Source organism: Mastomys coucha, unplaced genomic scaffold, assembly GCF_008632895.1.
Source record: "Mastomys coucha isolate ucsf_1 unplaced genomic scaffold, UCSF_Mcou_1 pScaffold21, whole genome shotgun sequence".
Classification (NCBI taxonomy): Eukaryota; Metazoa; Chordata; class Mammalia; order Rodentia; family Muridae; genus Mastomys; species Mastomys coucha.
Window position 1 is genome coordinate 98,363,969 of NW_022196904.1, and position 11,814 is coordinate 98,375,782.

Consider the following 11,814-nt stretch of genomic DNA (forward strand, 5'->3'; position numbering starts at 1 on the left):
GGGACAGGAACAGGGCAGTACAATCTAAGTTTTGCACAACTTTGGGCCTGAGAGGCCACAGAGATGGGTCTAATCTAAACTGTCCAAAAAGTCTTCAACCCTAAGTGGCCATGGTGACAAGAAATCACCTTCAAGAGGTGCTTTGTTTGATTCAAGGAAGGGAAAAACAAAACAAAACAAAACTTGTTCTGTACCTGCCCTCTCTAGATGCCACTCCAGGTCGTAGCTGGTAGGTTTTCCCCGTCCTATGATAGAGTCTGAGAGTTTGGGTGGGGTACTCTAGTATGTCTAGAGGACAGATCCAGGACGCCCTAGCTTGGAGTTTCCCCTCCCCCGTCGTTACTCCATTCCTTGGCATTATTCCAGGACATATCAAGTATCTGCCCCTGGAATTCCCACTTCCTTGTTTTTCTTTTTGGTTTTTCCCTTACAAGTTCTTCAAAAAGCTGCCTGGCTCATAAGAGGCTTCCAGAACAGTAACATTTCCTATCAGTTATAGGCCTGCCTTTCATACCTAGTGCTCAGGAGCCTGGCCCCACTGCCCACTCGGGGCAGTTTCCCCAGGGGACCCCAGGCCCGGGCCTGTCTTATAGGCATTAAAACATGTGATCCAGCACTGCATGGAGCTATGAACACTGGAAAAGTAAAAGATCTCTTGGCATTCCCCTCCACACTAAAACATGAGTTCCATAACCTATAGGAAGCTTCTCTCAAGTGTCTCTGAAGGATCTTTACGAGGCTCAAAGTCGACAGTGACTATCCATTCTATCTGGCTTCCCAACCCAAAAGAAAAGCACCACTGGTTTCCTTAAATATCTCAAAGAAGGCTTGTGAGGTTTATCTCATGTTGATTTATAAATGCATCTGAGTAAAAGGTGCTTTATAAATGAGGGAACCAGAAGAGGCAGTGACTTTCCCGAGAAGTCAGGCCACTCCTTAAGCCTCATGCTCTTAACATATGACATTATGTAGATTTGTTGACTTGTTTACAACTGTTTCACGGCAACCATCCCATTAGCTTCCTCTCAATAGTACATGGTAATAACTACTGCCATCATCTCCATCTCACAGCTAATAATCTGAGGGACTTCCCAGCATGCAGCAGAACCTCACAGACATTTTCTTACTCACAACTCCACCTTCAATCCTGACCCCTAGCCCATATTTCTCCCAAGCAAAGAACTCCTAGAGTGTTGTAGAAGGAGGAATTAACTTTGAAAGAAGCCTATCTGAAGTCCAGAGGCCATGCAGTTCACACTGGCAGACCCTCAGGCCACAACACTGATGCATACAGTATACATTCAGGCTGCCAGGATCAGGGGTAGAGCCAGCGCTTGTACTGGCAAGCTGACCCGAAGTTAATCAGAAGGCCCCCTTATTGTTTGCTTGGACACAAAAGACACTCTGTTCAGAAAGTTCAAGAAGGAAAAACCAAAGAGCCAGGAACAACAGCTGTTCCCTGGTCCCACTGAGAAACTAAAAGCTTCCACAAAGTTCCGTGAGGTGAGGAGTAAGTGGAAGTTGTAACATGGTGAAGTAGAAGTGCACTTCTTGAGGGGCTTTCCTGCAGGACAGTCAGCAACTCTCATCTTTCTCTTATCGTTATGGATGGCCTGGCTACTTCATCACCTATAAAACGACCTTTCTGGAAGGGTTTCCTTTCCTAAACCACACTGAGTTCACCACACATCACTCCACTCCGTGCCTCTAGGTCAGAACAAGCCTTTTTGAAATTTAGGACAAGGCACGCATGATGTGGACACTGTGTGCTCTGGGATTTGGTTAAAATAGGAACGGAAGGGATCACACAGCATAAGCACAGTCCTTCAAGTTCCCAGCTCCTAGTAGCTGTGGTGTTAAGACAGATATTTGCAAGTCCCCAAACCCAAAAAAGTCCCCTCTGCGACTCAGGAAACCCTGTGATGAGAGCAGTTTCCTATTTCCAAAGCTACTTCATAGAGAGGGCAAGGCCCCCGGCTCAGATACTGTTATGCCAGTCCCTCTGCCCTCTTAATTGCCCCAGGTGGACTTGAAGCTCACCGCGGGCTCCTTTTTGAGCTTCATTAGCTAGTTTGATTGTTGCTGTTACAGTCAGATGTAGCAGCATGGAGACAAGAGGAGAGCACGAGGTAAAACTGACCAAAGCAGCTCAAAAGTTTCCACATAAGAACTACAACAGTGATAGAGCAATGAGAGCTCATTTTCCCATAAAAGCCTTCCTGTGAAAATATCCGGTGGCTTTGTGCTAAATAAAAGCAGAGTGAAGCCTAAACATCTACGATTCAGCCAGAGTGAGATTAGCTAGATTTGCAAAGTCAAGAAAATTGGCTGTTTCCCTCCTCCTCCCGGAGCTAATAGAATCCAACTGTTGGGGTATGACATCATTCTCGACCCCCAAACCCCGAAGTGAAGAGCACAGACACTGGCCCGCCATAAACAGCCCGACTCAAAGCAAGAGGCTCAGAGGTGCCCTTACCTGGTAGTCCGGGTGATTTCTTGCCCACTCCATTCTCCACAGAGGCTGGCTCACACCACAGTCGCTTAGGGAGCCCAGGGCCCCCAGATCACTGGCTTAAGCTCCAGTACCTGCTGCGAACTTCCCACAGCTCCTTCTTCTGACCTTTCAAGACACTCCTTCCAGCCAAGTGAGCAGAGCTAGCGCCGCTAGCTAGTCAGGCTGGTTGTCATGGAGACCTGTCCTAGGCTGCACACACGCTTGCTTGCTTGCTCTCACTCAGCTTAGGCACTCTCCCTCAACTCGGTGCCCCAGGAGTGAGCTAGCGCGCGAGCACGCATTTGCGTGCGCGTGCTTCCACACATTCTCTGAGTTCTAGCCGGCCTTGAAACAGCAAGGTCTTTTGATCGGCTCAGTTTATGCATGCATTCCACTCCTCCTACCTCCCTTCCAGTCAACCAGGAGCTCAGGACTGTTCCTGGGAACTTGCTGCAACAACCCAGAGGGGAGAAGGATGAGGACAGTGAGGGGACTTGTTTTCCTCCCCTCTAGTGTCTCAGCTTTTATAACTTGGAAGAATCCCTGCCAAAGGGGAGGGAGCTAGCTGAAAGCTGGAGGGGAAGCAAGCACTTCCTCTGGGTCCTGCAGCAGCAGCGGAATGAGGAGGGACCCTGATGCGAGTTGCCTCGACTTGTTTGTTCGCTTGGGATTTTTCAGGAGCAATTGGGGCAGAAACACAGCTCACATCCTAGAAGCTGGCCTAGACTGGCCTCTCAGGTTACCTTGTTGACTGTTCAGGTCCTGGAAACAGCTTTTAACCAGTACAGGGTCCCATGGTACTAGTGCCAGAGCCTAAGCAGTCTCTTGTCTTCCTGCAAAGGAGAAGAAACAAACTAGATCAGGACTAGGAGGAACCCTGGATAAGTCTACAGTCACAGCCAGGACATCAAACACAATGCAAATAGTTTCCTTTCTGACAAACACAAAGCTGCAGCCCAAGTCCAATGAGAAACTGTACAAGTGCCAGGGCTGTACCTGGGACACAGAAGGCCCTTTTAGTAGCCCTATGTATACTTTTGCTTGGGCGCTGCCTAACACTCTCAAAACAGATGTACTATTTTGTTTGATGCTCTTAACTGTTTGAAACATACTGATCAGATAGGTTTGCTACCATTTTATAGATGGGGTCACTGAGGCCCAGAGAGATCAGATACTTAATGCACACTTAATTAGGAACTGAGAGTAGAGACCAGGCAAGGGTCTTCCAATCCTTTATGTTTTGCTATAAAGTACACAGAAGCTTGATCTTGAAAACCTGCTCATTTTCTAAGAACCACAAGTGTGAACCTCCATGGGAAAGTGGAGACTCTAAGTCCTGGGAAAGTAGATCTAACCGCCACCCTTCTAGCCCAAAGATTCAGTGGCAGATAGCATCTATGACATGCACAATATCTGCTGCAAACTAGAGAGAAAATGCCCTGCCCTACCACCATGTGCTATCTTACATCTTACCAAAATAACCTCCCCAAATCCTGGTTTATTTGTTATTTCTCCGACAGAGTAGTTCTAAAAGTTACGACTGGTATTATATTAATTTAACACATTTTTAAAATGTATCTAAAGTAAAGTTAAATTACTTGCTCCCATTTACTGAACCAGGAAATTAAAGATCCAAAACCAATGTCCAAGCCTTTAGATTTTCTGGCTTACATTAAGCAGAACAGTTGCCAAGAATACCAGAGCAAGAATCACAAGACCTTGGCAGTGTCTGACTTCATCACCAACAGGCCACCTGTCACTGAGCCAGCCTCCTGACTTTCTACTTTCTATGAATATATCTTATACTGGAGTGGTGAAGGTATGGAGTATGGGGTGTGGGTGGGGTGTCAAGACACTATTAGTTAAAAACACTTCAAATTAGGTACTCAGCTCTCATCCTTCCCCCTCCCAAAAATTGTTAGTACCTCTCCTCCACCAATCTAGTAAATGTATTTTTCAAGTATAATTCTTTGGGATTGGTAAATAGAGCAACTGCATGTGGGAAGGCACAGAAGCTGATGAGGATGAAGACAATGAGGCTCAAGAAGGACATTCTCCAATGTTGCTCCTCAAAATAATGCTGGGGCGGGGGAAGGGTGGTCCTGATAGAATCTGTAATGCTTATCCCTTGCAAATTTCCTTGTGATTTTGATTCACCTTCATTATACTATAAAATTCTCAAAACCAGATTTTGGTTGACTTGAATTTATGTGCTGAAGATAATGTATAAACACCTCACAAAACCCAAGAAGTGGCAGACTACTACAGATCCAGTAAGTAATGATAAGCCCAGAATCTCACATCTGCATAAGAATACAGTACCACTAAATCTCAGCTTCTCTTTCCTCTTATGCACAGCAAGCTCTGCTCTTTTTTTGAACCCAAGGAATGCACTCTTGCCTAGTCTCCAAACCCAGATGAGGCAAGTCCACCCTTTTCTACAATAAGATAAAATTCATTGTAGTTGATAATATCAACTAAAATTTTCTCGGGACCTTCCAAGTCATACTTTCAAACAGTGTGAGTCAGGCTACCAAAGCTGAAATAGAATCAGTCACTAAAGTAATCTAAATATTCAAAGCCCTAAGACCAGACACACACGCAGGATGTGCTCCCCCTAGTGGCACACGAGTTACAGAGGTTCTTTGGTATCTTATCCTCAAGAAGAATAAAGTTAGGGCCTGAAGTGGAGAGACCAGAACCCTTTCTTGGGTGATGCTGTTGCACATGAGCTCCTGGAACTGGAAAGCAGTAAGGCCAGCTAACTTCCTTGGTTGCCTCTGCAGGACTGGATCCAGATCACGCCTGGTTGGCTTTGAAGGATTTTACAGACCCATGTTGTCAAGCTTGTAATATCAACTTCTCAGGAGGCTGAGGTAAACTGCAATGTCAAGAACTGCCTGGGCTATAGAGGCGGTCTGGGTAATTCAATGAAATCTTGTCTCAAGATTAAAAATAAGGGCTATCGGGTTAGAGAGATTGCTCAATGGTAAAGAACACTTGTTACTTTTGCAGAGGAACCAGGTTTGGTTCCTAGCACCTGCATGATGGCTTAAAACCATCCATAACTCCAGTTCCAGGAGATCCAATACCCTCTTCCAACCTCCATGGCACCCACATTTCACACAAACATACACACGGGCAAAATACTAATATATTTATATAAATAAATATTTAAAAAATAAACAAAATAAGATGTGGTTTGAATATGCTTGAACCATGGGAAGTGGGACTATTAAGAGGTGTGGCCTTGTTGGAATAGGTGTAGCCTTGTTGAAGGATATGTGGGACTGTGTAGACAGGCTTTCAGAGTTCCTAGTGCACAAGCTCTACTCAGTGTGGAAGTAAGAGTGCCCTTCTGTTGCCAGTGAGTCAAGATGTAGAACTGTCAGCTCCTTCAGCACCATGTCTTCCTGCATGGTGCCATGCTTCCCAGCATGATGATAATAGACTGAACCTCTGAAACTGTAAGCCATCCCCACTTAAATGTTTACCTTTATATGAGTTGCTTTGGTCATGGTGTCTCTTCACAGCAATGAAACTAAACCCTAAGGCAGAGGGCCAGTGAGATGGTTCAACAGGTAAAGGAACTTCCTACCAAATCTGTGTACCTTACTTAGTTCAACCCCTGGGATTCATATAGTGGAAAGAGAAAACTAAAGTTGTCTTGTGGGACCTCCATGTGCATGCATTTACCCATATACATACCCAAATAAATAAATGCAATATTTTCAATAACATACAAATAAATAAATGAAGTGCTTGGGAGAAAGCTCAAAGAGACAGCATTGACAGACACACAAAAATCTCTAGATTTCACCCTACCACTCACTACAGAGAAAAAAGAAAGAACCACAAGTATGTATACATACTGGGTGATATCTCCAATCTCTTTCCCTTCCCACTGCAATCCATTTACCAAGTCCAAATAATTCTACTTGAAAAATATATTTAATATATGTCCCCCTTTCTCCACTTCCACTACTACCTACCCACTCATTAATAACTGCAGAAACTATCCTAGTTTTACCTCTTGCCCTCAGGGAAAATAATGAAAAAAAAATCAAACTCAGTTTCTCATTCACTGCCACACAACAATAAACATAGAAGCCTTCCGTTGCCACCTGGGTAGAGGTTTCTCCAAACATACCAAGCAAATCATCAGTCTAACAGTAGATATGTGCCCTCTGGTATAATTCTGACACTGTCTCCCCGGAGACTGAACCCAAAGCCCATGAGGCTCAGTCCTCAATACTGCCTCCCCATCACTTTAGATACCAATTGCTAGGTTCAGACTATTTTATCTGTGCTTCTGACCAAGCATGTATAAATCTAAATCAGAATTTCCACAATTACATCCTTGGCTTTAATACAGCTGCTATTAATAGGTTGGTCCATAAAAATTTAGGAATCACTTAGATCTCCTACTCTACTATAAACAGTATTATAGATGAAAGAGAGTCATAGGGCTGGTATGGGGAAGGCACAGAGCGTCCAAGTCCTCTCTACAAAGTCACATGTTTGGCTCCACTATATCTCTCAAAAGCCAGTCCTCTGAGGTTTTATGGAAGATTCAGTGTATAAGCACAACAGATTGTATCATTAGTCATTAGTAACCAACTTAACTTTCACCCCCCTCTCTTTTCCCCAGAGTAATTGAGTAAGACTAAAGTTATAATCTTCTAAACACAAGCAGCCCCCATCTTGAGGACATGCAGGAGCCCTCAGACACCAGGCAAATACAAATAGACATATCCTGCTTTGGAGATTCCAAAGGATTTTAGGAATTGTCTGCCAGGAAACAGGAGGAAGACCAAATATATATTCCACAGCACCATACCCATTCTCCACATGGCTGTCTGAATCCCCTTTTGACACGGGATCATGTCATTTCCTGCTTAACACTTCAGTGTTTCCCAGAGCACTTAGGATGAGTTCTAGGTTCTTACCAAGACCTATAAGGCCCCAGCATGACCTCCTCTTCCCTCCTCTCAGCATACTTCCTTACCTTCCCCATTCTGAGCACACTATATTTTAGCTCACTAAAAATATAAGATTTTTTTCCAGGCTGTCTAACCTAGCCTGGGACTCCAGCCCCAATCTTTGCCCAGATGACTCTAATCTTGCCTCAACTTTACTCTGATCTCCTCATCTCCAGTCCTCCAAGTCTAATGCAGCTCTTTTAGCTCTCTGTACTTATCCTTCAAGCCACTCACTAGGATTTGTAATTGTGCTTTGATGCAGTTATTTTCTTAATATGAGTCCTCCCCATGTGAGAGCAGGAACCCTGATTATTCTGTTACCACAGTGCCTGTCCTTGATAAAGGGCCCAGCATAGAACAGGCACTAACAAGATAGCTGCAGAATTTGACTGTGTTAAAAAACCCTTCCTACAGGAAGGAGACACCCAGAACAACTACTTTATGTCACCCATTGCATCTTTTCATAGATTTGCAAACTATAATTATACTGCCCTCCCCATATGTCTTGCCTATGGGCTTAACCAAAAGTTCCTGTCAAGTCTCCCTGTGGTTTGTTTCCCAGAATTTCCCTGGTAAGGTCACTCTCCTAGGGATGCATTCTAGAGTTTTATAGCCTCTCTCATTACTGGAATGCCCACTCATAGGCCCTCCATTAGTACTGTATCTTTGCCAAACCAAGTAAGCTGAAGAATGGCCCAGTTCTCATAATGGCAACACTCTCTGGGGTCAGCTCTATCCAGAGACCAAACACTGTCTTCTCCCTTCCACTGTGTAGTGCAGGTTAACATGCTGACAAAAATGTCACTTCTGAATACATGCAGCCAAGGATAACTATGAATGTGTTCCAACACAAAATCATAAACATGCTTAAAACACAAGGGTTTTGTTATTATTGCTGTTGTTTTTGTAACTTGATTGCACAATTCTCAAGCTTGAACTTTGTTACCTAAAGTCATGCCAGGATAACAAAACAATTGGACACTGAAAAAAATATGTACATGCATATGTACATGTGTGAGTATGTGTGTATGTGTGTGTGAGTTTGTGTGTGTGTATGTATGTATGGTTATAATTTGAAGATATGTAATATGAGTTTGAAGCAGGGTGTTTTGTCACTAAAAAAGAATTAATTGAAAACTGGCTTGGAGAAATGGCTGAAGATACTGTGCTTCCAGAGAACCAAATTCAGTTCCTAGCTCCCAAATCAAGTGACTCACAACCCACTGATACTTGAGTTCCAGAGGAACCAACACTTCTGGCCTCCAAGGACACCTGCACTCACATGCACATACTGCTCCATATATATATGTATATATACATAGATATACACACACATGCATATACACATATATGTATATATAAGCATATATTAATATTAAACACATTAATAAGCAGACTAGACTAGCTATTCTCCAAGGATCCTCCTAGGCACTCATATCTCCCACTCATGTGTGTTCTCTGTTTCTCTTCTGTGTATGTGCACACTGATGTGTGTACAAGGGGAAACATGCAAGTGTGGGTGGCAGTCAGAGACCATTAGGCTTCTTCATCACTCTGACATATTTATTTACTCATTCGTGCATTCATTTATTTTTGAGGCAGTATTCCAGTGCACTTGGAGCTCATTGATTCTGCTCCTTGTCTGGCTAACCAATGAGCCCCAAAGATCTGCACCCAGATCTTTACCTCCCAGCACAGGTCTTATAAGTCTGTGTAGCTGCACTCTTCCACGGATGCTGGGGGAGCTAAACCTGGCCCTCATGTGTACACAGCAAATACTCCATGGAGTCATCTCCCTAGCCCTGCATGCCAGTTTAAATGCCAGCTGCAGGCACTCATCACCTCAGCAATGTACTTTCTGAAGAAAGCAGCACAAACATTTCTCCCTTCCTATTCAACCCAGTTAGCACAACGCCTGGCCTGGAATTCTGGGAGTTCTGCCTACAATCACACAGAAGACCATCACCAACAAAAAGTAACCTTTCCTGAAGAAAAGGATGGGAGATTCATGCTTCTAGTCTACACAAAGCAGGCTGGAAAGAGAAGGAAGGTGCCAGATATAGAATAGGAAAGTTGGGAAATGTCTGGAAGACTGAGGGTCTGTAGGCACTGCTCGGCCATCACTCTTAAAGCTGCCTTATGATCTCTGACTTAAAGAACAGTGAGCTGTCATCTCAAAGACCTCTCGGATGGCAATGTATTTATGCAAATTGAATAGAGGCTCCACTAGGGCCTTCAGATCACAGGGATGGCAATTCCAACCCTCCTCTGCCTGGAAGTCACATCTGGCTGGACCCTGGTATGCTGGCTACTGCTATATATATTTTGCTTGCACAAGCCTTTTAAGAAGGTTCAAGGCCTGTTATTTTTTGTTTGTTTTAATTTAATTTAATTTTTTATGTATTCACTTTACATCCTGATCACTGCCCCCCTTCCTGGCTATCCTGTCTCACAATCCTCTCCCTCTCCCCCTCCCCCTTCTCCTCTGGGCCGGTGGGGGGCCCCCTGGGTATCATCCTCACTCTTGCACTTAAGTCTCTGTGAGGCTAGGTAGGCATTTCCTTTCCCACTGAGGCCAGACAAGGCAGCCCAGCTAGTAGAACATATCCCATGTACAGATAGCAGCTTTTGGGATATGCCCCACTCCAGTTTTCAGGGCCCACATGAAGGTTAAGCTGCACATTTGCTACATTTGAGTAGGGAGGCCTAGGTCCAGCCTTGTATATTCTTTGGTTGTTGGTTCAGACTCTGAGAGTCCCAATGGTTCAGGTGGTCTTTCTGTGGAATTCTTATCTCCTTCAGGAAAGACCTGTTATAGTGGGAAATTCTCCCATGTCCTTGCTTCTGCCCTAGTCCTCTGGCCATTTGTTCTTTTTCACCTCAGCTTAAGACTACTGAAGTGTGGGACTCAGCTTATAATGACCTGTAGATGTCACAGATGTGAAGCAGCTACACAGCTCTGTGTAAGGCTGAGCCCACCTTCCCTCAGTCTCCTCCACTATGGATAGCCAGCTTTCCAGCCCCATGGGATTCACCTCTACCCAGCTCACAATCCTCAATACAAATGAAGCTCTGGTTTAGATCCTCAGAGAACAAGGTGTACAGTGGCTTGATATTAGTATATATGTCACAATGTTCATATACAGGTTAAGGTAGTGAGAGCTCTCAAGTCTCCAAACCCTGTCTCTCACTCAGTCTGAGCATTTTGACACTGGAACACAGAAATATAGGTTCAGGACCAGACAAGACTAGACCATAAAAGCAATTATTCCAGACCCTTCCAATGATACCATTTTTTTCATTCCAGAATGGGCTTTTCAGGCTAACCTAGCCTAGAACTGAGTTCAACCAAGATCTTAGCTCATCATGATTAAGCTTTAGGGGGAAGCAAAGTACAAAAGTGAATGTGTACACATGCATGCCTGTGTGTATGTATTTGTGTGTCTGTGCATGTAAGGACAGGCATGCATGTACAAGTCACAAGACAACTTTAGATGCTGGCTGTCTAAGACAACCTAGTAAATAATAAAAATAAATAAAACTTATTATAAAAATAAAATCCCAGTAAGTAATAAAAATATTGCACACCAAAATTAATCAGATCCAAAGTCTATATATCTTAAAGAATTGTATACTGAAAGTGTAAATTTTAATGAGAAAAGCCATTTTAGAACTAACAATATTTCAAATATTATCTTTGTCCCTTTAAAACAGATTGGTTCTCATTGTCCACCTTATTTGAGACAGGGTCTGTTTTGTTGTTTGCCCTAGCATACACCACCAGGCTAGCTGGGCCCTGAGCTTATCAGGCCCCTCTTAGCTCCACCTCTCACCTCACAATGAATGCAGTACATTAGAGGTATGCACTACAGTGCCCAGCTTTACATGGGCTCTAGGGATCTGAACTCAGATCCTCAGGTTTGCCTGCCCAATGCTTTACCCACTAAGCCTTCTTAGTCTTTAAAGGGCATTCTTCTTTTTCTTTATTAGATATTTTCTTTATTTACATGTCATATGATTTCTCCTTTCCCAGTTTCCCCTCAAAAAAAAAGACCCCCAAAAAACCCAAAAAACAACAAGAACAAACCCCTGTTGCCTCTCCCCTCCCCCTGCTTGCCACCCACCCTCTCCCACTTATTGGCCCTGGCATTCCCCTACACTGGGGCACAGAACCTTCACAGGGCCAAGGACCTCTCCTCCTATTGATGATTGACTTTGCAATCCTCTACTATACACATGCTGCCAGGGCAATCAGTCCCAACATGTATACTCCTTGGTTGGTGGTTGAGTCCCTGGGAGCACTGAGGGTACTAGTTAGTTCATATTGTTGTTCGTCCT

At 44.0% G+C, this 11,814-nt stretch overlaps 1 protein-coding gene across 7 annotated transcripts in view; it reads right to left on the reverse strand.

Annotated features, from left to right (window-relative positions):
• Dennd2b (DENN domain containing 2B) overlaps nt 1-11,814 on the reverse strand; it is a 190,282-nt gene that overhangs the window by 97,593 nt on the left and 80,875 nt on the right. For 6 of the 7 annotated variants that reach the window (XM_031387813.1, XM_031387814.1, XM_031387816.1 and 3 more), the window contains one exon: nt 3,238-3,327. The gene's annotated coding sequence lies outside the window, so the exon portion shown is untranslated. Of the gene's footprint in view, nt 1-2,476; nt 3,033-3,237; nt 3,328-11,814 lie in introns of those variants that run through there. The other variant, XM_031387815.1, reaches the window with a different exon arrangement.